This window comes from Aethalodelphis obliquidens, unplaced genomic scaffold (genome assembly GCF_003676395.1).
Source record: "Aethalodelphis obliquidens isolate GAN/ISIS:26980383/991018 unplaced genomic scaffold, ASM367639v1 scaffold91, whole genome shotgun sequence".
NCBI lineage: Eukaryota > Metazoa > Chordata > Mammalia > Artiodactyla > Delphinidae > Aethalodelphis > Aethalodelphis obliquidens.
The window spans coordinates 372,576-399,150 of NW_020838035.1; the positions used below are offsets into that span (position 1 = coordinate 372,576).

General features: G+C 47.9%; 1 pseudogene; it reads right to left on the reverse strand.

The window, feature by feature from the left end:
* Positions 1 to 14,535: 14,535 nt before the first annotated feature.
* On the reverse strand, positions 14,536 to 22,877 carry LOC113614163 (mitochondrial import inner membrane translocase subunit Tim8 A pseudogene; annotated as a pseudogene).
* Positions 22,878 to 26,575: the final 3,698 nt, after the last annotated feature.

Here is a 26,575-nt window from a genome sequence, read left to right on the forward strand (position 1 = left end):
TGTTTTCTTCTGCAGCCCCAATTCACACTCAATGCATGAAAAGAAAGTCCATTATCGAGAAAGAGGTATTAAGAAAGCCAGTTATTAAACAGAGGCTCTGGGGTCGCAGGTGTTTGCCGTCAACGGACCCACTTTGCCGTCTTCTCTGTTGCTTCTCGGATGGTGTTTATTCTTCCGGGCTCTGGGTTTGTGAGGTAATGGGCTCTGGGCACTCTTGGCTGCCTTCACGGCCAATCCCAGGCCGTGGGGCATTCGCACAGGTGCCTGAGCGATGCATGGACACCCCGTTCTACCATGCTTCACCAAGACCTTTAGTCACCCTGGAATAGACGGTTTGATTCTGGGACTGGGACAAAGCTTCTATCTCAAGTGACAGATTGTACAACCAAACCACTTCCTATCATAGGAGAAGGGATAGTGAGGTCTAGTGGGGGAGGATGGAAAAGGGAGCTTAGAGGGTTGGTCCTCGGCCTGAAGACGGAGACCTGGATTCCAGCAGCTTCCAGAAACAGCCTGGAAGCTGTTCACCTTCTTCCATGGCCACGTCTTTGCCAATTTCCGTTTCCCTTGGTGAGTCTATGCTCGGCCCTGCCCGCGGGAAGCAGGCTTTCTCTGTAGCCCTGTTACCGGTCAGGGTGTAAGGCGGACCCCAGGCCAGATTGACGGGCTGGGACCCATTTTCTGGGGTGGAGTTGCCCCCTGTTTCCTCTTCGTCCTCTGGAAACCTCACCAGTGTTGATGGCCTCTGACCATCACTGACTCACTCCATCCGACTGGGCTTACTGTCTGGCCACCCCCTGTGGTAACCGGTGGTTCCCCGTTGGACGTCTTTTGAGTTCAGGGAAGAGAGGAGGCTGGACTGCAGTGTTGGGGTCTGGTGCACAGGAATTGGGGTGCGGACTCAGGTCCCCCGGGGCAGGGTGAGAAGGGATCCTGAGTCTGTCTGTACTGACCACAACTTCTCCGAAGGCTGCTGGGCAGCAGGGGAGGACAGAGGGTGTCAGAGCCCTACTGGCCAGGTTGGGGTCTTGCTCTTTATTCTGTGAATCACGGTAATCCCATTTCCTCCTGCAAAATCCTGAATAAAGTCCACTCCTCGTGAGGTGGCGGTGCTGCATATTAAACAGACTATTTTAACATTCAGCTCAGTGGGGGCTGCACCCATCCTCCACTGGGCGACCCCAAAGATCCTGGTAGCATCTCATCCTCCCTATAACATCTGGGCAGCGTCTCACAGCACCTGCGGACCACGATCCAACACCCTCAGTGACTGTCATAATTTAAGGGGCTCCGACCCATCTCCAGGATATGCTGAATTTAACGAATCATTTTATACGCAGGGCATGCTGTGCCTTTGAACGTGACGGTGGGTGTATATGAAGAGTTCAGGGACGTCCCCAAAGTCACAGCCGATGGGTGTGACGTGCGAACGTCAATCGATTCCTTCTGGATCCCCCCAACCCTGGAGCACTTGGGGTGAGGGGACAAAATGCCAGAGGGACAGAGAGCTCTCAGAAATGCCCTGGGGATGAGGGGCAGAATCCCCAGGTGGTTTGGAGAGGCCAAAGGATGTGGGAGCTCCGCTCAAGGTGTGGGCTTGGCCAGTGGAGGGGCTGAGAGCCCGGGCAGAGCACACGGGCAGAGAACTCCTCAGTTAGGGCCTGACAGATATTGCCAAGCAGCCTCCCGGCCCCGCAGTACTTGGGGGAATCCCAGGTACACAGACTCCAGGCAAGGATCTTGCTTGCATTGATTAAATACGACTGGTAATAATGGTGAGAGAATGCTCACAGCCCCGGACCATGTGTCTCTGATTTCCAGGGGGTCAAGATCTCATTAATCTTCCCGTGTACTTACAGCTCTGTGCCAGTTTACCTTTAAAAGGACAGGGTTTGATGCAGGCTGGGGTAAATTCCCTCTGCCGAAGGGCAGACGCTCTTGCCCTGAGACACGTGACAGAGGTAGTGTGTCTGGAGCATCCCTTGGTTACGATAAAGCGGCATCTGGTATTTAGTGCCATTTTACAAACAGAATCAGCGCGATAGAAATGATGCTTTCTTTTCCTCTTCAGAACGGTCTTTTTGCGGCCTGACTATTCATTCCTGTTTGCAGAGCTGATGGTTGCTCACCAAAATCGATGCATTTTTTTTTCTGAGCACAAGATGAAGCTATGTTTTGCAGGCCCCTTTGTGCTGGGTTTAGTCCCGTGGCTGAGTTCTTGGTGATAAAACGGGAGTGGACGTGACTATGGCCCGGTCTGTATCTGGCCTTTAAGTCAGGGTCCTCTCCGTGCACTGTGCCCTGCTCACGAGCTGGAACGCCTGGTGACCTAGTTCCAACCGTAAAGACCGTGACAAGTGTGCAGGGCCCGGGGTATGGAGCGAGTAGCCTGGGCTCCTGAGTGGCTGCGTGGAGCAGACACCTGGCACCCTGGACAGCTCCCTTGGGGCCGTGGACAGAGACACAGAAAGATGCTTTGGGTATTTTCTGTGTCTGTTTAGGACAGGAACCCAACATTCTTCTACGTCAAGCCCTATTCTTGTGTTTGAAGTGAATTCCAACCCAGCTCTTTTAACTCAAACTGTTTCAGCAGACCTGGGGCCAGGGGTGGAGGTGGGTAAGGAATGGTTTCTTTCACCCATGTTAGCAAGTCTTGGCTGGGTGTGGAGGGAGGTGGGGAAAAGTACCGCCGGAAGAAAGGTGCACCCAGCATTTGACAAGACGTCGCTGCTGCAGATTAGAAACACCAGCTAAACGACACCCGTGCCCTCTTCTCCTTGGGACGGCCAGCCTGGAGGAAAGCACGGCAATGGAATGGGTGACGTAGACCTAGATGAGTCCTCAGGAAAAGCTGAGGGTCACGTGAAATCCCCTGGGAAACCGTGGCGGGCAGAAGTTTCCCGAATGAGCATGTGTCTAGAGGCCAGAACGGTCTGGAACTGCTCTCCTGTAAGGAAAAGGACCTCTTGAACGTGAGCTTCATGGCGTGGCTGGCTGCAGTTCTGAGCTTTGACAGCTCCAACCTCCTGCCAGGTGAGGCTCGGTCACTCAGAAGAAATGTGTGGGGTCCCCTGGATTGGAAGATCTCATAGTTCAAGGTCGACTTAATGTCCCAAGTTCTTTGAGATGACTCAGCACATCGGTTGCACAGTAACGGCCTATTGGTGAAAGAATGAATGCATGGGGGCTTCCCTTGTAGTGCAGTGGTTAGGAGTCCGCCTACCAATGCAGGGGACACGGGTTCGAGCCCTGGTCCGGGAAGATCCCACATGCTGCGGAGCAACTAAGCCTGTGCGCCGCAACTACTGAGCCTGCGCTCTAGAGCCCGCGAGCCACAGCTGCTGAGTCCACGTGAAACCCGCATGCCTAGAGCCCGTGCTCCGCAACAAGGGAAGCCACCGCAAGGAGAAGCCCGCACTCTGCAACGAAGAGTAGCCCCCGCTCGCCGCAACTAGAGAAAGCCTGTGCCCAGCAACGAAGACCCAACACAGCCAAAAATAAATAAATAAAATTATTAAAAAAAAAAAACAATGAATGTATGAATTAATGAATGCCTGTGTACATATATACACTACCAAATGTAAAACAGATAGCTAGTGGGAAGCAGCCACATAGCACAGGGAGAGCAGCTCGGTGATTGGTGGCCACCTGGAGGGGTGGGACAGGGAGGGTGGGAGGGAGACGCAAGAGGGAGGGGATATGGGGATATATGTATATGTATAGCTCATTCACTTTGCTATGCAGCAGAAACTAACACACCATTGTAAAGCAATTATACTCCAATAAAGATGTAAAAAAAAAGAATGCTTGTCTGCAGGCTTCTCCCTCGGCTGACCCAGAGCTGAGTGTTGCCAGGTTTGCACATGCCAATGAGTTTCTCTTGCACGATGAGAACCCAACCTTACGTGTGAATGAAAGAATTGCACTGCCAACCTCTGTAGAGCCTTTTTTATGCGGGAAATGGTCATGGGGCTTGGCTTCAGGAAGGAAAATGGTTCGGGGAGTGGTGATTCTGTGCAGCAAGCTGAGAGGATAGAGTGTGTGGGTTCTAGGGCTGCCTCTAGCTGTCTGTTTCCTGCCCTGGGATGAGGAGGGCAGGTAGATGGTGCTGGGAAGGGGTGGTGAGAGCCCCTTAGAGGGGGAGGTGTGATGTGGCCTCTGGATGGGTTTATTTGCATTTGAAAAGTGTGTGTTGTTTGCTTTGTCTAGGGATTTGCTAGTCCGGGCCCCATATTCCAGAGTCAGGAAGACCCCAAGATGTCAAAGCATCAGAAACACAGAAAATGAAATTCTGCCATTTGCAAAAACATGGGTGGACCCAGCGGGTATTATGCTAACTGAAATAATTCACACAGAGGAGCACAAATATTCTATTTTTTCACTTATATGTGAGACCTAAAAAACCGCAAACTAGTGAATATAACAAAAAAGAAGCAGACTCACAGATACAGAGAACAGTGGTTCCCAGTGGGGAGAGGGAAGGGGGAGGGGCAAGATAGGGGGAGGGGAGTAAGAGGTACTAACTATTGTGTATAAAATAAATAAGTTGCAAGAATATACTGTACAGCACAGGGAACACAGCCAATATTTTATAACAACTATAATGGAGTATAACCTATAAAACTTCTGAATCACTGTTGTATAGCTGAAACTTATGTAATATTGTACCTCAATTATTCATCAATAAAAAAGAAAGAGATATAGAAAATTAAACGTTATGAATAATACACCCTATTTCCATGTAAGGCCACTTGCTGAGGTACCTGGGGTTAGGACTTAAGAAAGCACCTCTTTTCTTAGGGAAGAAAAAATTCGACCCGTTGCACTTTCTGCGCTTGGGGGACGGAGCTGCAGCCCATGTGGTTAAGTGGCTCGTTGGCTACGGAGCGCCACATGTGGTTAGGGGAAAGAGGAAGACCGTTCTTGGTGGACCACCTGGGTGCTTTCTTGGTTAAATGTCAAAATAAAGCAGTAACCCAGACACAGGGACACAGGTAACTGTGTTCAGAAATAGCCAAGAGGTTACATGGGCGGCACAGAGCTGGGGGGGTGGACAGGTGAGGGCCGGGAAATTATTCTCTGACTCTGGAGATGCAGAGAGAAAGAGACGTTCGTTGCAGCCACACGAACGCTTCTGTGCTCAAACCATTCTGTTGACCCGTGCGCCAGCCCTTTCCCATCCCTCCACCCCAAATCCAGACTGACCCCCCAGAATTGTCTTTCCAGGAATGGGGGACCGTCCACCATGTCCACCATCACAGTGATGCTCATTTCCTTAGCGGTACATCCTCCTTAGTCCCCGTTTCCCCCTGAGCTGCCATGCTTACCTTGCTCCTCAAGATATTAGCCGTGTGGCTGGCACGAGCTCTGTGTACCGTTTTATTCAAAACCCCGCAAAGCAATAGGAAGGAAAAATGTAAACTAAAGGCAGAGGGGTGGGGAGCATTGACAAATGCCACGTGTGCCTTTTTACTTGTGTTATACATTCTCAACATGAGCCACCCATGGTAAATGCAGAGAAGTGATCTTGGCTGTCATATCGTTTCCAAGGAGCTCGCTGGCCTCGGGGCTGTGAATTACGGAGCTGTGAATATTATAGGAGGGCTTGTTTACAATAAATCATGCACAGCGGCCAATGTCTCATAATCAGAATGTGTCAGGTGGTGGGGAGAGAAGCAAACCTTGGTTTGCAATGTCCTCCGGGGATGAGCACCAATGCGGCCAGGGGTCGGGGCTAGTGGATAAACAGCCAGCCCTCCCCCCATCACCCCAACATACCAACCACGCTCATATAAACGAAGAGGTTAGAAGCACTTGAGATTTTCATTCGTAACTGTAAAAGGTGGCACAAGCAGGTGATTTATGTGGAGTTCCGTTCTCAACAACTCCCGTGTGTCCTTTACTCCATCTGACTGGTGACACGTATAAAGGCCAGACATGGAGACGTGTGCTTGAGCTGTGGGTGCAGAGTCTGAAGCAGGGGTCAGAACACCTGATTCTTTTCTGAACAGGTTACGATCAGGTGAACGATCTCTGGTGCATCAGTATGTGTCCCACTTGTACGATGAAACGATGGTGCCTTTCCCACCAGGGTATGGGGCTCTGAGAAGATGCCTGGGAAACCTCTACAGAAGATGGAAAATGTTATAAGGTGTTGGCCATCACTTGTCCATACGGGGGTCCAATAGAGGCAAGGAAACTGTAGACAAGGTGTTCTCCAACTCTCAGCAATCTATTTTGGGGTCCTTTCTGTTCCAAAAGGAATTGTCCTGTCTGGTGATGAAATTGATGTGCCAACTCCCCTGACCCCGGATATTTGGTCAGACACCAGGATAGACGTTGTTGTGAAGGTATATTTTTTAGATGGGATTAACGTTTAAATTGGTGGATTTTAAAGAAAGCAGATGGCCCTCCACAATATGGGTGGGCCTCGTCTAATCAGTTGAAGGCTTTACAAGGAAACAGACTGACTTCCCTTGAGGAAGAGGGAAGGCTGCCTCCAGGTGGTCTTTGGACTTGGCCTGCAGCATCACTTCTTCCCTGGGTCTCAGCCTGCTGGTCTACCCTGCAGATGTTCAGACTTGCCAGGTCCCATGATCATGTGCATCAATATTCTTTAAAATAAATCTCCATCTCTCTCCCTCTATTATCTATCTCTATCTATCATCTATCTATCTATCTATCTATCTATCTATCTATCATCTATCTATCCATGCATCCATCAATCATCTATCATCTACCTATATATTGGTCTATCATCTATCTATATCAATCATCTATCTAACCATCTATGTATCTGTCTATCCATCTATCCATCTATTCATCTATCATCTATCTGTCCATCCCTCTATCTATCTATCATCTATCAATCCATCCATTCATCTATTGTCTATCTGTCCACTAATTATCTATGTATCTGTGTATCTATATATCTATATATGTATCTATCTATGTATCTATGTACCTATCTATCATCTCTCTATCCATCCATTCATCTATCATCTATATCTGTCCATTAATTATCTATATATCTATGTATCTATGTATCTATCTATGTATCTATATATCTATGTATCTATGTGTGTATGTATATATCTATCTCTCTTTCTCTGTCTCTCTCTCTGTCTCTGTCTCTCTCTGTATCATCTCTCTATCCATCCACTCATCTGTCGTCTACCTGTCCATCCATTACCTGCCTATCTACCTACTTGCCCTCGCGTCACCACCCACACCCTGTTGCCGCGCGTCTCTGGAGAACCCTGATTAATACAACCTGCCGCCTCCTGATAATGAAATATGTTGGACCTAAGTCATGTCTCATCTCAGGAGCCTCTTAAATATGAATGTCTCTTCAATGACGTGTTGGTGACTCGACAGAAGGGTGCTTGATTCTCAAAACTTCAGGTCCTCGTGCTGGTCTACAGGCTCGTAATAGAGCCGGGAGGTTTCTTCCACGGTGAAGCATCTCCTGGGATTGGAGATAACAGGCAATGAAGCCAGAGATGGAGGGAAAGAGAGACTGGATTCTCCTTCTCCCAATCTTCCCTTTCCAAGCTCTCTCGACTTTGTGTTTAGAACCGAAGAGAATGCAGGACGAGCTTTCTCGCCAAAGTTGACAGATAGCCGTTGGGTCTTCCAACCTGCAGATGTGTTTTTATCGTGCGTGTAGGCTACTTTTCAGGAGCCTGAGTGCAGGACTTATTCCTCTTGATGGCAATGGCACCCACCACCCTCGGTCTCCTTGGTGGGAGGGGCTGGTGCAGGATAAATCATGTTGTTCTGACTCAACGTGGTTCCACATGTGTTTTTGACATCACAATGGCTGCGTAGGATTTGGTGGGTATTTGGTTTCTTTTTTTCCCCCCTTTGGCATTATCAAACGGTTTATTGTCAGAACCAATATGGTTTAACCAATGATAGTTACATTTAAAAGATTGCGTTTGTGTATAAGCTGACATTTAAGAAGAACAGTTAACAGAAATATAGGCGTGGGAATGTAATGGCAGAACCATAGACATTGAAGTCATTGATTGCCATGTTATTGACAAAGTATTTTTTAAATTAATTTAAAAAGTTATTTATTTTTTAAATATTTATTGGAGTACCGTTGCTTTACAATGTTGTGTTCGTTTCTTCTGTACAGCAAGGTGAATCAGTTATACGTATACATATATCCCTTCTTTTTGGGATGTCCTTCCCATTTAGGTCACCACAAAGCACTGAGTAGAGTTCCCTGTGCTCTACAGTAGGTCCTCATTAGTTATGTATTTTATACATAGTATCAATAGTGTATATCTATATACCCCAATCTTAATTTTTATTGAAGTATGGTTGATTTACAATGTTGGGTTGGTTTCTGCCGTCCTACTGTAAACATGTCTAAAGCTGAAAGCTTCAGTTTTCTCTTCACGGGGAGACTCACTTTGGTCCTTCTAAAGAGAGGGTTCCTCTCCCCTTCAGCCATGAGAATATCTCTGGTGTTGGGCGTGTGCAGTTGCATTCATCTGTGTGTGTGTGTTGTGTCTGTGTGGTTATGCTTGTGGGTATGTTGTGTCTTCTGCATGTGTGTGTCCTTGCACCCTTATGGTCTGCCCATCCTCAGTCAAGGAAGCTGTTCATGCCTCCCCATGCAAGGAGCAGGTGGGGAGTATTTTCCAGGATAAGAAGCAGGAAAGGTGATAGCTTATGCATATCGATACCCAAGGGCAAAGAAAACCTTTGAGAAAAAGCTCATCCGGATTGATCCACATCATGGCATGTAACAGAACTTTATCCTTTTTTATGGCTGAATAATATTCCACTGTATGGGTGAACCAGATTTTGTTTATCTCTTCATCCATCCATGGACCCTTGGGTTGTTTCCACTCTTTGGCTACTGTTAATAAACCTGCTATGAATGTGTGGGTCCAAGCGTCTGTTTAAACACCTGTCTTCAGTTCTTTGGGGTATATAACCAGGATCGGAATGGAAAAGGACTGTTAACAAGTCTGGGGCCTCCTTTGGGGGAATGAAAATGTTTTGGAACTAGATAGAGGTGGTGGTTGTACAACATGGTGAATGAACTAAACGCTGGTGGAATGAATTGTCCACTTAAACATGGTGAGACGTTAATTTTATGTTATGTGAATCTTTCCTCAATTTTTTAAAAAAAGTTTACCCATAGACCATCAGTCCAAAACCCCTGTATCCATATTGCTTAGACACATAAGTCCCATGTCAACCAAGAATTTCACAGGCGTTGTGGAGCTCAGACTCTTGGGAAGATGACAAACCTTCCTGGGTTTGGGGCTGTCCGGCGAGGCTGTGTGTCCCCGCATCTCACAGAGTCAAGGACAAAATTAATTTCACCCAAACCATGTGTGGGTTTTAGAGGCAGGGATGGATGTCTAAATCCTCTTTTAAATCTCCTTTGCCTCAAAGGATCTGCTCATTTCATCGGAAAATCATTGCTAATTTAATTTTCTATTTTGTATAATCTTTTATTTAAAAAAAACCAAACTCTTTGCCACTCAGGGGGGAGAAATACAAGGTTCTATTTGTCTTCAGTTAACGAGTTTCTTCCAACAACTCTGCCTGCTGAAGGAGTGCTAAAGAAGAAAGGGAAACCTCCACTTTGGCGGTCCCGTGTGTGCCCTCAGAGACTGTCTAAAGAGAACCAGGAAGGCAGCCTGGCATTTGCGACCTGGTTTCCATGCTCATGGAATGTCTCACCTCTTGGGCATCATTTCTAACCTGAAATTATAGGAGGAGAGGACACTTCAACTCCAAGCCCCCAAGTTCTAGGACTCTGGCAGAGGGTGATGGATGAATGACCCACCCTAGGCACTAAGAGGAGAGAAGCCAGGGAAAGTTGGGGACCTCGTGGAGAAAATAGAGGAGGAGCATGACCGAGACACATGGGTTGCTCCCCACATGCTTGGAAATCAAGGAGCACTGGTGGTGGCCCTGGGTGAGGCTGCATGTCGCCAGCCCCACCAGGACCTGACGTAGAGCTTATAAGAAATGGATGGAGGGTTTTTGTATCACGATGCAGAATTTGGAGGGTCCCTTCTGAAGAAAGGAATCATGAAACTCAATCTTCAGTATGTCTTTGGCACAGAGCAATAAGTATATTTCTAACTATACAAGAGAAGTTACCATTGGCTTTCAAAAACAAAGATAGGTGTTTGGAAGGGCAAACAGAGTCTCATGGTATTTGAGAATATTTTGTTTGGAAGGAGGAAAAGTTTAGGCACACAGTGGGCAACAGAAAAGTATGGGGTCACACAGTCCTTCCTCAGCCCCCAGACTCTAAGTTTGGGGCAGGGGCTTGAGCAGACAGGCTGGAGACAGATGGCAGTGGCTTCATGGCAACCCTAAAACCCATTTAGGGCACAGGCTCCCTTCTGGGCACTAGTGTCCATGGGAGTGTTTCGACCATCAAGGAAGGAGAGGAAATTGTAAATAACAAGAGTTTGAGCAAAAGGGAATCACAAATAAGGAATTACAGGTAAGTAAAACGTGCTGAGAGAAGGAAGCACAAACATGAGTTGGCAGGAGGAAAAGATGGGTCGCCACCAGAGCAACAGAGAACTTAGAAATATATGGTGGCTTTCCCTTTCTTGTATTTTTTTTTTCAAGAAAAGACGTGAGCACGAAAGACCAGTGATTAGGGAGAGCAAAGGAATTAACAGAGGGAGACAAGCAGAGGTAAAAACGTTTGAGGGAAGGGAGTGATTGACTGTCATCCAACATTGGAAGGCAGCTTAGGAATCGGTGAGAAGCGTTCAGAAAAGAAACTTAGTTCCCCAAGTTAAGGGAAAATGGGGGAGGCATTAGAAACCAAGAGTGAGTCAGGAGCTAGCTCAGTGGACCACCCCGCCAAGGAAGGGAGGGGTGCCTTAGTCGACTGGGGCTGCCGTCACAAATTATGGTAGACAGGGGGGCATATAAACCACAGACATTTATTCATCACAGTTCTGGAGGCTGGACGTCTGAGATCCTGGCGGGGCCAGATTTAGCGTCTGGTGAGGCTGCTTCCTGGTTCATAGATGGTGACTCCTCACTGTGTCATCACCTGGAGGAAGGGGCCAGGGAGCTCCCTGGGGTCTCTTTTAGAAGGACACTAATCCCATCCATGAGGGCTGCACCCTCATGACCTCATCACCTCCCCAAGGCCCCACCTCCTGACACCATTCCACTGGGAGTTAGGATTCCACACATGAATTTGGCAGGGACGGTGACACAGACATTCAATCTATGGCAGTGGGCAAGATGAAGATGGTGACTCTCACCCCAAGATTAGGAACCTCCCAAAGACAAAATCCTCGATGAAAGGATCAGGAAACAGAAATCCCAGAGACCAGGGTGGGGAGCTCTCCTGGTTGTTAAGGGTGTACAGTGGGTGTCAGGGTGTCAGGAATGGAGGAAGAGCCCCGTTCTCTGTGAGGCCGCAGGGACCCCATCTCCTCCTTTCTCTTTGTGTGTGGGTGCTGAGTGCTGAATTATCAGCCCGGGGCATCTCAGAAAAGATGTGCAGAAACATTAAAAAAGAAAGCCTTCCCACCTCACAGCCCCTGCTGTTTTCTCCAGCTCCTTGGAAAGCTCCTGTCCAAACCGAGTCTTCCTGTTCGTCCTGTTTCCCTCTCACACCAGGCACACGCCTTCCTTTATTCTCGAGATATAAATCCCGCCCGATCCAGGACACTGGCCATCAGCCTTTATTTGTAGTGAACCCTCTGCTTTGACTAATGATATTCAGCAAAAGGCTGGAGATTCTACAGAACACGTGTTTCAAATTGAACAGCAAAGGTAGAGGTTTCTCTGCACTCATAAATAATGAATTTTCCCCCCTAGATCTCAGGAATGGAGGGAGGTCTCAAGGAGACTGTAATGCAGTCTCGGACCGGGCACACATGCTGGGTGGGTGTGGCCAGCGAGTGGTGGTACCCGTGTGGGTGGAAGGGTTGGCTGGCAGCCCCGACGAAGGACGTGGGGAGAGGGAAGACAGAGGGAAGGGCAGGAGGCCGAGGGTGTCTGTGCGTGCCGAGGGGAGCCGGCTGGACTGTCTTCTGCTAATGGCAACGCAAATGGCATTTATGGCCCTAATTTACAGAGCACTAATAGTAGTAGAGTCGGGGTAAATCATTTCAATATCAAGATTTATGCCTTGGGGGCCAAGGACTAATTTCCATAAGGCATTTACAAAATCCATCTTGTCCTCGGAGGCTGTGATAAGTTGATGCCTCCACGGCCCCTGACCCCAGCAGCATCCCCTCTCTGCGCTGGGTGAGTTTCTTTCTTTCTTTCTTTCTTTCTTTCTTTCTTTCTTTCTTTCTTTCTTTCTTTCTTTCTTTCTTTCTTTCTTTCTTTTTTTCTTTTTTTTCTTCGTTCTTTTTTTCTTTCTTTCTTTTTCTTTCTCTCCCTTCTCTCTCTGTGTCTACTTATCTATCTATGTCTATCTATTCTATAATCTATCTACCCATCCATTATATCTACCATCTATCTATCCATCCATCCATTTATTCATCTATCTATCTATCTATTCTATCATTTATCTATGGATCTACCTATTTATCTGCTATCTCTCTACCTATCCATCCATCTATCTTCTCCCTCCCTTCCCTTTCTCCTGGAAGTGAAATCACAGCAGCTGATGGGCATGGCACTGCAGGGGCCATGAGTCGGAGGCACAATGTGCCCCTTTCTCTATGGCCTCGGGGGCAGCTGCTTCCTCCAGGTCCACAGTCCTTGCAGGGTTCCCAGTGGGTCTGATGAGAAGGTGGAGCAGGTAGGCCACCAGAGAGAGGAGCTGGAGCAGCCCTGGGGAAGGTCTCCAACACCCGGCCTCAGCAGCCCAAGGCCGTGCTGGGTGCCTGAGGAATCGGGAGTGGTCCTCGCTCTCATGGAATCTGTAGTGGTCAGGCTGACACGCATACACACATCAGAGGGAGCAGAAGGGAGAGTTGTGTGGGAACAGCGTGTGTTTTCTGAAACAAGTTGTGATAGCTTAGCTGAGCCCTTGCGTGTGACCGGCGGGGTTGCTGGAATTGAGGTTGGTCTGGGGAAACCACTTGGGCTGCCCATCAGTCACTTCTTCTGGGGGTGTCCATGGGGCCCAGGAAGGGGAGCTGGGACTGGGGCCAGCAGGATGGTGTGATGAGGGATAAGGGGAGGGGAGAGAGCTGTGTGCCAGACCACCTCCACGGGAGACCTGGGAGCTGATTCTAAAGGGGATGAACAGTGGAGAACTATGTAAAGAGACCCTCTGGAGGGACCCGAGAAGGGCCCAGTGTGAAGAGCATGCATTTGGGGAAAATAAACCAAACTGTATCTGTGAGATGGCAGGCTGTGTGTCACCTGCTAACTCTCAAGAAGAGAATGTGGGAGTACCCATCCTGACCCCTGGGGTGACTCTGCCCCATCGCAGGCTCGTTCAGACCCCTCTCCCAAGAGACGGTGGGTCCGTGTCCTCCTGGAAATGCTCACAGGACCAGCTCAGTCTTTCTGGTTGAGCTTCCTGTTTTGAACAATTATCTGGGATCAAGGACAAGGAACCAGGCAGATGGACATGGATGAAGGAGGCAGTGGCTGCCCAGTTTCCAGGGGGATGCTTGCTTTACCTCCACCCTCTTTCAGTGCCTCTAGTGTATTTGTTTGTTTGTTTTTTCTTGTAGAAGCTTTTATTTCAGTGATTAAAAGAACACAGTAAACGGAAACGATGCTGATTTACATTAGGCATGCACCTCTATCGGAAAGAGCTGCTAGTTTTTGACTGGCCTAAATCTTTATAACTTATTTTTTCATTTAGGCACATCTTTCTATTTTGGGGGGCCCTGATATACAGGGTAAGTTAACCTCTTCCTTGTGGCAGTTTAGTATGAGAATTACGTTCGCTGGCTAGATTCCTTTAACTGAAGGCCTCTAGACTCTAAGGTACCTGTACTAGCTCGAGACTGTACTTTATATAGATATTTAAGTGAATCACAGTATAAAGGAGGGAGATAACCTAGAAAGGTGAAATGTACTGTATGAATAATCCATACATTTTTTTTCCAGCACTGATAATCAAACATTAGATAAGGAGGCCTACAGGCAAGTACCAAATTACTCTTTCTCCCACTGCTGCCCTTTCTGAGACACAAAGATGTATATCGATCTCTCCAGAAATCTGAAAGGAACCCACACAAATAACAGATTATTACCTATGTGGTCCCACTATCAAATTATAGAGCAGTTCCTCTACTAAAATTGTAGGGAGCAGTTACTGGGACTACGAAGAAAGCATCGTCCCACATACAGTAATACACATCTAGTGGCGTCTTCCATTCATCTGTCAATTGTTTTCCCACGATTAGCATTAAAAACACAACCCCAGACACATCTGACCCTCAAACCCACCCACACACAAAAATTGGTCTTTGTTCTTTCTCAGATGACAGGATGTCCCAAGAGTGACAGAGGTGGGAGCCGATCCCCCACCTTTTCTTCAACCGTCCCATCAACTGCTCTTCATTTCTTGAACTACCTCCCTTTTCCAAAGAGGTAATGCTGAGGTCAGTCAGAAAGGCTTTCTGAGAAGCCTGGCTTGGATTTCTGGGTCTGTTCCAGTCGATTCAAGATGAATTGGCTTGTATCAATGAAGCGCTCAATGCAGTTCACAAAACAGGCCTCAGCCCAACTGTTCAACTTTGGCCCAGGCTTGTCCGTGCACTTTTCCCAACAAAGTTCCCTCATCTGGTGCACCATCTACTGGAAGCACTGCTTCTGAGTCTCCACCTCGATGAAATGCTGCAGCTGCGGGTCAACCGAGCCCAAACCTGCTGTGGAGGAAGACGAGGAGGAATCCACACCAGGGCGGCCCAACTCGCCGACCTTCACATTGCCTCTAGCAGTTTTATTCAGTTGTTAATTTCATAAAGTCTTTGTTTCCGCTTCTTGCCCAAGACAAAAGTGGAGTATTTCAAGGACAGATCAAACTGAGGAGCAATTCTAAATGCCCAGTAAGGAGGAGGTTGTGTTGGCGGTGCTGACCTCCAAGTGGTATTTATTCCCAGATAAACTCACAATTAGAAACAGAGAGAGGGCAATGGTGAGAAAACTGCCCAGATTGGAAGGACTTTTTATGAGAGTTAGCACATAAAAGCCTCCGCAGAAACCTCTAACCTAGAACTCTCTAGTGGAACCAGAAATTTCCTTTAAACAAGTGACTTGCTTACGTACAGCTCAGAACAACATGTCAGTTACTTCACGGGGTGTGCTTTAAAATATATATAGACTCATGGAAAAATCCACTTTTAATAAGTTTTACAACGGTCCTCAGACTGCTTGTTCTAAAATAAGCAATTGTATTAATAACACAACCTTACCAAAATTGCACATCTATCTTCCAGCTGTTCTGTCTGGCAATTGTAGGTGTTCTGTGTTCATGCAATGCATGGGTGCGCGTGCGCGCGTGTGTGTGTGTGTGTAATAGTTATTCATAGCATCTCTTTTCCCCTCTTTTAACATTTTTTTCCTTGGCTAAGGCAAGTGAAAAATCAAAGTTAAACATGTTCTTCTGCTGTGTCCCTTCTGAGTGGACCCCAAGAACTTGATAAAGTTTGTCATATGCCAAAGATTTCTAATCTCACTTCCCGCTTCACCTCATGCTCTTCCTATAAACCCAAACCCTGCTGTCAGCTCTCTAGGAAATTGAAGAAATGAAATTAATTTAAATGGACTTTAAGTAGAAACGATGTAGCATTAAGGAGAAGTGTTTACAGAAGTCAGCAGGAATTGGTGAGTGGGTAACACTTTGTTTAAACAGAATGCTCATTTGTATGCAATTAGTTGACGTTATTTTTTCTCCCACTTACGTAAATGTTAAGCAGAAAATCCTTTTGGTGAATGTCTTAATTTCTTTGGGCTGCTATCAAAAAAAATACCACAGACTCGGGGGCTTAAACCACAGATATTTATTTCTCGTGGTGCTGGAGGCTGGATGTCTAAGGTCCTGCCGAGGGCAGACTTAATGTCTGGTGAGGACTCTGTTCCTGGTTCATAGATGGACGTCCTCTCTGTGTCCTCACCTGGTGGGAGAGGCGTGGGAGCTCTCTGGGGTCCCTTTTATAAGGACACTAATCCCATCCATGGGGGCTCCACCCTCATGACCTCGTCACCTCCCAAAGGCCCCACCTCCTGACACCATCACCTTGGAGGATGGGGTTTCAATATATAAATTTTGGGAGGATACACATACTCAATCCATAAATGCAAAGAACGTTTTAAAATATTCACCTTCATTCCTTGGAGCACGCACCGTATTTTCTCAATCTAATGATGACATGAGCTAATAAACTAGTGATTTGAAAGGAAAGTGATTTGAAAGGAAAGGACTTATTGGAAAAATAAAATCCACTGTGGTTCACGTGTCCATTTCTTTTTGAAAGATGTTTTGATTTCGGTAATATTTAGATAAAGAGAGTGCCTGAGAATTAAGGACACAGAATAGTATGTTGATCATAATTTAACATTATTCTGTTTATTTGAAGGGGGTGGGAGCCACGCCACCAGGACTGTCATCATGTGGTGAACTCTCAGGGTACAGCCCTAAGGCTGTAAGTCCAGACCCGTGTGGGTTTATGTTGGTCTGGCCATGCCTGTCCCCTGGCAATTGCTTCTTTCCTTGTGACCTTGTACCTAAGTTCAGGTAACTTGTGCCTGATGGGCTTGGTGTCCTGGTGGGAGACTGGGATTCATAGTCATCATCCTCATGTGGGTGGCAGACTATGAGTGACAATTAAGGTATCACTCTAAAAAGCTATGCTTGGTACCCTCGATGCCCACATCAGAGAGCTCTGTGTACAGCCTCCTCCAGTGCACCCTGGGGACACTGGTAGGGACAGATACATCTCAAGGATTCTCCAGTAAAAACTACTTCCAGAGCCTGTTAAATTGGTTACATACATATTTTCCCATCAAAAGAGTCCAACGTACATGTGATGTTGTGAACGGAATGTGTGTCCTTCATATGTAGAAGCCCTGACTGTCAGTGGGATGATGTTAGGAGGTAGAGCCTTTGGGAGGTGGTTGGGTTTTGATGAGGTCATGAGGGTGGGGACCCCATGATGGAATCAGCATCCTTATAAGAAGAGGAAGAGATCAGAGCTCTCCCTTCATCGTGTGAGGACACATAGAGAAGGTGGCCGCCTGCAAGCCAGGAAGAGAACATCACCAGGAACTAATGTGCCCACGCCGTGATCTCAGACTCCCAGCCTCCAGGACTGTGGGAAATAAGGGTGTTGTCGAAGCCGCCCCATCGGCGGCATGTTGTTATTGGCAGACCGAGTGGACAGACACGAAGTGAGAGAGACGTGTGAACGCTTTGATGTGAAGTTCCGGCTGGAGAGGAGGCTTCAAAATCATTCGGTGTCCTTGTCCTGGAGCTGCTGTGACACATGACCACAAACCAGGGGCTTAAAACATTGCATATTCATCCTCCCCCAGTCCTGGGGACCAGACGTCTGAGGTCCAGGTGTCCCAGGGCCGCGCTCCCTCCAGAGGCTCCAGGGAGGGTCCTTCCCGCCTCTTCCAGCTCCTGGGGGCTCCAGGCGTCCCTGGGCTCGTGGCCGCCTCCCTCCCGTCTCTGCCTCTGTCTTCACGGGGCTTCTCCTCTGTGTCTGTGTCTCTCCTCTTCTGTCTCTTAGAAGGACTCTGTCATTGGATGTAGGGTCCATCTGGATAATCCAGGGTACTGTCCTAAACATCTTGAGATGTTTAATCACATCTGCAAAGACTTTGCCATATAAGGTCACATTCACAGTTTACAGGATTAGAACGTGAGCATTTGGGGGTTATTATGCAGCTCGTCATACCCACCTTCTGGCTCCTCTAGGCCCCGTCCTTTAGGGATTGATTCCTGGGAAGTCTCTCCCCATCTCTCATGCTGTCCATCAGCTCGAGCCCCCGCAGGTCAGCAAGTTGCTCATGTCTTTGCCAGGCGCCCCTGTCTTTCAAACTCTGGGGAACTGCGTCAGGGCTACTGTCTCTTGGGCCTCTTGGGTATTTAACCCCAAGTAGCCCTGCCCGCCTTCTGCCATGAATCGGAGCCGCGGCCCGAGGGAGGACTCGGTACCTGACAGGGGTTAACTGGTTCCTGGAGTTTTCGGGACCCACCGCAGTGTCTGAACTGGAGCTGCCTCGATGGTCCACATGGCATCATACCTCCAGCTCCAAAGTGGTCAGCTCTCGGCGTGAACCCCAATGTGCCACTTCCCAGCTATGAGAGAGTGGGAAAATTACCGTGCCACGCCTCACTTTCTCCATCTCTGAAAGAGGGATTATCATTCTACGAAGTACAGTTATTGAGTGGCTTCCAATAAATAATAAAAGGGAAGAGGGCTTCCCTGGTGGCGCAGTGGTTGAGAGTCCGCCCGCCGATGCAGGGGACACGGGTTCGTGCCCCGGTCCGGGAAGATCCCACATGCCGCGGAGCGGCTGGGCCCGTGAGCCATGGCTGCTGAGCCTGAGCGTCCGGAGCCTGTGCTCCCTGACAGGGGAGAGGCCAAAAGTGAGAGGCCCGCGGGCCCCGCAAAAAAAAAAAAAAAAAAAAAAAGGGAAGAGCGCTGGAATTTAGTCGGCACGTACGTTTAGGGGACCCACTGCAGCCCAGGCACATGTCAGGCAGATTCAGGGACTCAAGCATCATCGTTTCCAGGACACACACGTTTGCAACAGCACTGGTCACAGTAGCTAAAATGTGGAAGCAAGTCCATCGATGAATGATTAGATAAACAGGATGGGATATATCTAAACAGTGGGATGTGACTCAGTCACGAAAAGGAAGGACATTCTGACACCTGCTACAACGTGGATGAACCCCGAGGACACGATGCTCGGTGAAATAAGCCAGAGAGGAAAGGATAACTCCTGTAGAATTCCACTCATCATTCAGGTGATTCCTGAATTCACCAGAAGTAGGATGGTGGTGCTAAGGGGTAGGGGAGGGGGACGGAGATTTAGGATGCGACGGGCACAGAGTTTCAGTCTGGGGCAATGATAAAGTTCTGGAGAAAGATGGTGGGGATGGTGGCATGTGAATGGACTTAATGCCACTCTACTGTGCACTTAAAAAAGGCGAAGGTGGTAAATTGTATGTTGTGTTGTTTTATCACAGTTAAAGATTACCAGGGGGGGAAAGCATGCATTCCAGGAGAGGGAGAAAGATAACAAAAGTGGAACCTAGTTCATCCATGAGACAACCCAGGCACTGCTGAGAATTCTTAAGGGCATCAAATAGGGAAGGTGACCAGTGGTCGGGGGTAGTGGTGGGGTGGGGTGTGCCTAGGAAAGCACACTGGTGTTGAGACAGCGTAGGGGGGTGGCGTCGAGGGCAGGCGGGCTCTGGGCGGGGCAGAGCCCCAGGGCCATCGCGGAGACACAGAGCTCATTTTAAGGGAGATTTGGGGACTGCGCCTGGTGTTGATCTGTACAGCTTTGGGGGCATTTTCCAAAACGCTTGTCATTCCTTTTCCTTCTAAAAGGGCAAGCCTGGGCCACGTCCCACAGATTGGCAAAACTGGGTCATGACAGGTGGTTCCCTGACCGGCAGGTAGGGTTTTGTTTAAGGTAAAATCAGCTTACATCTGGGGCATGGTCCTCACAATTGGACGTGTCCTTTCTGTACGATTAAATACGTAGGACATAAGACATGGTTGCCTTAAACATTAATTTCTATTCCTTCTGCAGGCTGGGGATGGGGAGAGGAGAAGAGTGTGGACCTGCAGTATTTGGAGCAGAATGTGAATTCAATACAAGAGAATCGTCCTGGACTATCTCTTCAGCGAGGGGAGAGCGGGGAGGTGGGCGTGTGTCCACGTGTGGTGGATGAGTCACCGTGATGCGTGTGTGCAGAAGTGTTCCTGGATCACAGCCCCATTTATTCAATTAAGGTGGCAGGTGAAGCTCGCAGGAATAAAGGATCATTTTTTATGCTGTTTACACATTAGGGGGTCTCCGGGGACTACTTACATGGGGGCTATAAATGCATCAGGCACGGCGTGTAACCTCGGATGATTGGAGTGTTTCTGAGCAGACGTGGGTTAATTGATTTCTAATGGAATATTCACGGGCACTTGGGCTGGGAGCCTTGCCCGCCACCCTCGCCAAGTACAGGGAGGCCGTGTTGCAGAGATCAGGAAATTAAATCAAACACGCCTTTCCTACAGATGATTCAATTCTTTGTTTTCATGGCAAGGACCGTAGCTGTGGGGGTCCTTGGGATCCAGCCCTTTCGTGGGCTATAACATACGTCCCTGTGTTTCCAAACATGCTGTGAAATTTCCAGGTAGATATCCAAGCATTCCTCTCTCACACAAGTAGGCAATTTTATGGAATTAAAACATGGTGAAACGTCTAAATAGAACTCACCTGCAAAAAGAATTCAGGTTATTTATTGCATTTTCCTGTCTTGGAGTTTCCCGGTGGTTGAAGCAGGTGACAAGGATGCATCCAATTCACATTTCCTTGGGCCAGCTGACGATGTCAATATTTTCTTCTGCCAAGGCTTCCTATTGATGATAATTACGGCATAACACTTATCTGTACATTTCTAGCTATTGTCTCATTGCCACCCACAATGCTGCACAGGAGTCACATTGCCAGAAAATACACGGTAGGAGCAAAAGGGAAGACAGGTTGTATTAGCCAGGGTACTCCTGGGAAACAGAGCCAACAGAACTGACTATGTATCTATCTGTCTGTCTACCTATCATCTGTGCATCTATCTGTGTATCTATGTATCTATCTTTTATCTATCTATCTCTCATCTATCTATCTGCTATTTATCTGTCTATATCCATAGCCTAGAGAGAGGGAAAGAGATTGTTATAAGGAACTGACTCACATGACTGTGAGGGCTGGAAGTCCAAAATCTCTGGGGTAGTACCTCAGGCTCGAGACCCAGGGAAGAGCCGATGTTGCAGCTGACGTCTGAAGGCCATCTGTGCAGAATTCTCTCTTGCTCTAGGATATCAATGTTTTTGCTCCAGTCAGGCCATCAACTGATGAGATGAGGCCCACCCACGTTATGGAGAGCAATGTGCGTTACTCAAAGTCCACCGATTTGAATGTGAATCTCATCCTGAAGCACCCTCACAGACACATCCGCAGGAATGTCTGGCCACACATCTGGGCACCAAGGTGCAGCCGAGTAGACGCAACATTAACCACCACAGAGAGGCTTCCATCGTTACAGAAACAGCAACGCTGACTCTGCTGGATGACGTTCTAACGCAGATCCCTAGCATCGTACAGAGGAGTACATTAGAATATTTTGCAGCTTTGTTAAGCAGGAAAGATTGGCCCCTGGCAACTAATCGGATGTTCCCTGTGGAAAAGCCCTTTAAGGCAGTGTTAACCCTATTGGCTAAATTTTCTCTGATGCTTCAGGAATGCCTGCGTATCTGTTCGTTGGGATACTCACACCCTCCACTCCTGCGCCTGCCTCTGTCCCTCTTGGGGATGAGATAAGTGGGTGGCCCCTGGTACCCAGCTCAGCTCCCCCGTGTTGTGGGCACAGCTCCCTGAGGTCCAAGGAGATCAGAGGCCCCAGTGACTTGAGCCGTGGTTCATTTCTTGGTTCTGCAGAATTGGCTTACAATGACTAGACCGAGGGCTCTTCTGCCATGGATTGAAGATTTCTCCCCTCCTCTTTGGATGGACTGAGGGCTCCTTCACCGTGGACTGGGGACTTCTCCCTGGCAGAGATTCTGTTCTGCTTTCCTCTAATGAACTCCTTGCCTTTGGGGCTTTTATTTCTCTATAAATAGACAAAATAAAAAGTTGGTGGAGGAGTACTCACCCAGTTCTGATTCCTGCAACGAGGGCACTTTTATCCAGATCTCCTCCTGGTACGTCTGTCCATCTCTGTGTCTTCACTGGAGCCCAGTAGCTGCTCACGGAAAGACATAACAACCACAAGATGCAGGTGCTTGTGGCCACGTGGCCAGTGAGTTTGCGGAACTGAGTCTCTCCTGTGGCCGTGTCTGCTGCGTTTTCGCTGCTCGCCAATTCTTTCTGTGTCTTTAGGAACCGTGCTACTTATGAGAGGACACAGAGTTTGTGTTTTATTCTATTTCTTTTCTCCCTGCCATGCCCAGGATGTGTTCTAGATATAGTCTGGTTGCAAACAAAGAATAAAGGTATCATGTAGCGGGAGTTACTTCTGGTTCCCTTGTTGAATTTCCTTTCCGAATCTGTTGCTTCTGGGTAAGTCACTGCATTCTTCGTCGTCTTCTTATCATTCATACCTTGCACGATATTTCAGTTTGGGAAATGACCACACTTCCCCCAGCAGTTCCATGGTTTCTAAGTACCAGTGAAAGTGGTGCTTTCTCACTTTGTCTGTGGTGAGCTAAAAAAAATGCTTCTGTCAGATGGATTACATTTCCCTCGAAATACTCATGGGTCTTAAAATGAAGGAAAACACATTTAAAAAAGTAGGCTTTGCCAAGACCAAAATATTTGAAAAAAATAGTTGAATACTTTTTTTTTTTTTTTTGCTAAACCCCAAACATCACCTGATGTCACTGCGTCTCTCTGCCAGGTCTGTGTGCTTCTGGCCAACAAAATCAGGGGAGTCCATTTTCACACATTTGCTGTGATGTCAGGTCCCTTCTCATGGGGAAACGGGCGCTCAAAATGCCATTGCTTAAAGGTTTATGCCTTTTAAAATTTTCAGTGAGCTTTGGAGGAACAGGCAAGAGGAATAAGACACCACATCTGGGCGTCCGGCTGAGATCTCAAACCCAGAAAGTCAACCTCTGGGATATCTACGATGTCACCTGCATCCAGGGACATCAGATGGACGCCATGATGAACTGCAGAACTCACCTGGGGTTGAAGATGGGAAAATGCATGGTTACACCCTTACGGAATCTTAATCTGAAAATAGGGCTGATGAGTCTATAAATGCCTCGAACCATCTTGGTGTTAAAGGGCAGCTTGAACCTCCTGTGGCCAAAAAGAAAAAAAAACCCGAACAAAAACCTTTTTTACCTGACCCCAGTGACATGCATCATTGAAATCGAACCTGGATCCCATTGAAAAATTTTACTGATGACTCTTTGGTTTTAAGAAGGCTGATAAAATTTGGGATGGGTCTTGTCTAATCGTTGCTACGTTGTATTTTTGTGTTTATTCCACAAACTCTTTCCAACCAGTTGGCTTCTTTGGACCAAATCGACTGGAGCACTAAATATTTTGACTACAATTTAATGTTATTTGGAAATACAGTGAATTATACCTTTTTTTCCCCCCACCCATTGGAGGTGCAGGGAATTGCTAAGACACCACAGTTAGTGGTACTTTTTCTGCAGTGATATTCTTCTTTACATTCCAGGAACAGTTCTTTCTGGGAAGCGATTGGTGTCAGTGGCCAGCATTATCTTTTTAATATTAGCTTCTCAGTGGCAGCACGGGACATGGCCAAAGGCCCCTTGTTTCCCAAGCCAGTGTCTCTCTTGTAAACAGAATCCTGAAGCCTTAGAGAAATGCTTGATGGTCCAGTTATGATGCTGAGGGAGAAAAAAAAAAAAAAAAAGCAATGCAGATGAGGTAAGAAAAACAAAACTCTGACCTGGCTTTCCTCAAGGACATTTTGGACCAGTGCAATTAGCCAGCGGCCCAAAAGCATTTACGTGTCCAAAGAAATAGTCTTCCCCGTCACCCCACCAGCCCCGCCGGCTGTTTTTCTTTTCCTTCGCGGCTATTAAGGAGTTAGACCTCTGAACCGCTTTAGCGGAACACTGAGGACGAACACTGGATGTTTACCAAGCCAGCAATTACGAGGCAATCGGGCGTCCACTCCATCATCATTGAAGCAGCGCGTAACAAGCATCACCAACCCAGAACATCGCTGCCTCTGGACCGCTTATTTATCACCAGGTCAGGATGAGTGAAATCCCATCATGGTTATCTGTCAGCTTGGAGGTGGTCCTAACAGCCCTCTGCACGGAGTGGACATTACGGCTGCGGAAAATGTAACGTCTGCCATCATCTCCGCAGAGAAATATTTTCCTTTCAAATTGTGGGAAAGCAATTCGGATCCTAATGGAGCTGGTGTGATGGGGGATGTTTGAAAACAATGTAATTATCGTCTTTAAGAGCTGGGAGCCCATGCTCGCTCGCGTGTGTGAATGAAAAATCAATTCTTTTTTTTTTTCTGGTGGATGGTCTCTGCTGACATAAATTCTAAAGGGAACAAGAGAGTTTTCAAATCGGCGTATGGCTGGAGTTGCAGCAGACACACGCCGCTTGGGGGAATGCTGGTCTTTGTCTAGATAAAGCCTGAGTTTTGGGGGGAATCAGCGAGGTCCCCACGGAGCTGCAGGAACCACCATTTTCCCCAGCAGAGCGAACCTTGGGAGAGCTGGTGTGGGTTCCCTGTGAATTGTGTAGCCCTGCCGGGGCCTCACGGCATAATCTCATGTCACCTGCAGCACGTGGTGGCGGTTACTCTAAACTGGAGAAGGGAGCTGCCAGAACAGCCTTCCCAGAGGAAGGGAGCAAGTTGTGGACTCGAGGTGAACAGCAAACACCTCGGGCAAAGGACCCACTCTGAGGTCACACGTGTTGAGGGGAGTCCTGTGTGTGAGGTAATGTTTATGTCCCTTGTCATAAATTGGATCATTTCGTTTCTAAGCAAAGATGTACACAGTTTTCTTCATCGGAAAAAGTGACCAAAGACCTCTGAGTTGCATAAATAAAAATGATCAAATGCCACCGAGCTGCATAAATAAAAATATCCAAAGACCTCTGAGTTGTATGGATGTGGTATTTTATCCTGTTCTGTCTTGCAGTGCTGATTCTATAGCATGAATTAGTCTCACATAAGTTACGTATATATATATGTGTATATATATGTATGTATCTATATAGCTTCTCTCTTGCTTTTAAGAAGTTGAGGTGACATTTCCATAGCGGGAAGTGAACCGTTTCCAAGCAACAATTCAGAGGCATTTAGCACACTCACAATGTCGTGTAAGCAGCACCTCTATCTGGTTCTGAAACATCTCCATCCCCCCACGAGGAAACCCGGTCCCCATGAGCAGTCGCCCCCCCGCCCAGCCCCTGGCACCAAAACCCTGCTTTCTGTCTGTGGATTTGCCTGTTCTGGACGTTTCCTATCAACGGAATCACACACTGTGTGTCCTTCTGGGTCTGCTTCTCTCACTGAGCATCGTGTGTTCAAGGTCCATCGACGTGGTAGCCTGTGTCAGGGCTTCACTCCTTTTCACGGCTGAGTCATATTCCACTGTGTGCATGGACCCCGTTCACCTGTTGATGGACATTGGGTTGGTTCTTCCTTTTCTCACCATCTCTACATACCCCAAACATCTCTGACCACCTCTTCCTGGACACTCCAGAGCAAGAAAGTTGGGGGCATCTTGAGAAAGTTAAAGGATGTTTATGCCTGACCCAGGAGGCTGACCGTGAAAAACCCAGAGCCATAAAACATCTCAGGCACATTCAATATACTGTCCCACCTATTTCCTTTTAGGTCCCCGAATGTCCACGTGATGTGAGGGCTCACGCTCTCCCTCTGATTCAAGCAGCCCCTTCTAACATCTGGCTGGCACAGGGCAGCCAGTTCTGCACAGAGGGTGCAATGCAACTTATCAGGGGCAGACCTTCTGGGGGCTCTGATGCAGACCTTCACCGTGACCCCAGAAGGTCTGAACGGAGGAACCCTAAAGGAGTGTCTGGTCGGAGGTGAATATGACCCGTCTTTCAAAATCACAGGGCCCAGGAGTCAGTCCGACTTACTCAGCAAAATGGAGCTCTCGTCTTGCGCCCTCCTAACGAGTAAGATGACGGCATTCCGTGTGTGTGCCTGACGTGCGTTATGGCCGCGAGACCCCGCTTGCCCACCGAAACCCACCTCGCGGTGAAGGAGGAATGCTCGCTCGTGTGTACAATGGGGCCTCCATGGGCCGGCGTCTCTACCCGGCAAAAAACAAAGGAGAGAAATGTAACAAATTACAGCTGAAGCTGATCACCGTCATCGCCCCTGTTTTCAAATTATTATATTTCTGGGGAATTTCAGCCTGTTACATGAAAAGGAAGACAGTGGATCCGGGGGGCTTTGATAGTCAGGTTATGCTAATAATGGGGGCTCATGTAAAATGCATAAGGTGTATCTTAGTAAGGGGGACGATTGCTCATAATTACTCCGAATACCCTCATTCCGAACGGATTCATAAAGACCCCTTTACATCGCAGCCTAATTACTTATAGACAGTTGAGCACAAAATTACTTTCATCTGCTGGACCATGTGGAGGGAGAGAGATTAGAGCTGCGCCTTTCCACACAGCTGGCTGGCACGCCGGAAAAATCAGGCCTGTGTCGTGTGGGGCTGATTGCAAAGTGCATTTTCTGATAATTAGATCTATTAAAGACAGACGAGCACCGGCCCACGTTGGAAGCGAAAAAATGTACGTATAATAGGCCCTGGCATCCCGAGTGGCCGGGTCAGGGCTGTGATGGACACATGGGTGCCCGGTCCCGCTGGTGACGGAGACGCTCTGATCCCGGCGAGGCGGGGACCCCCTTGGA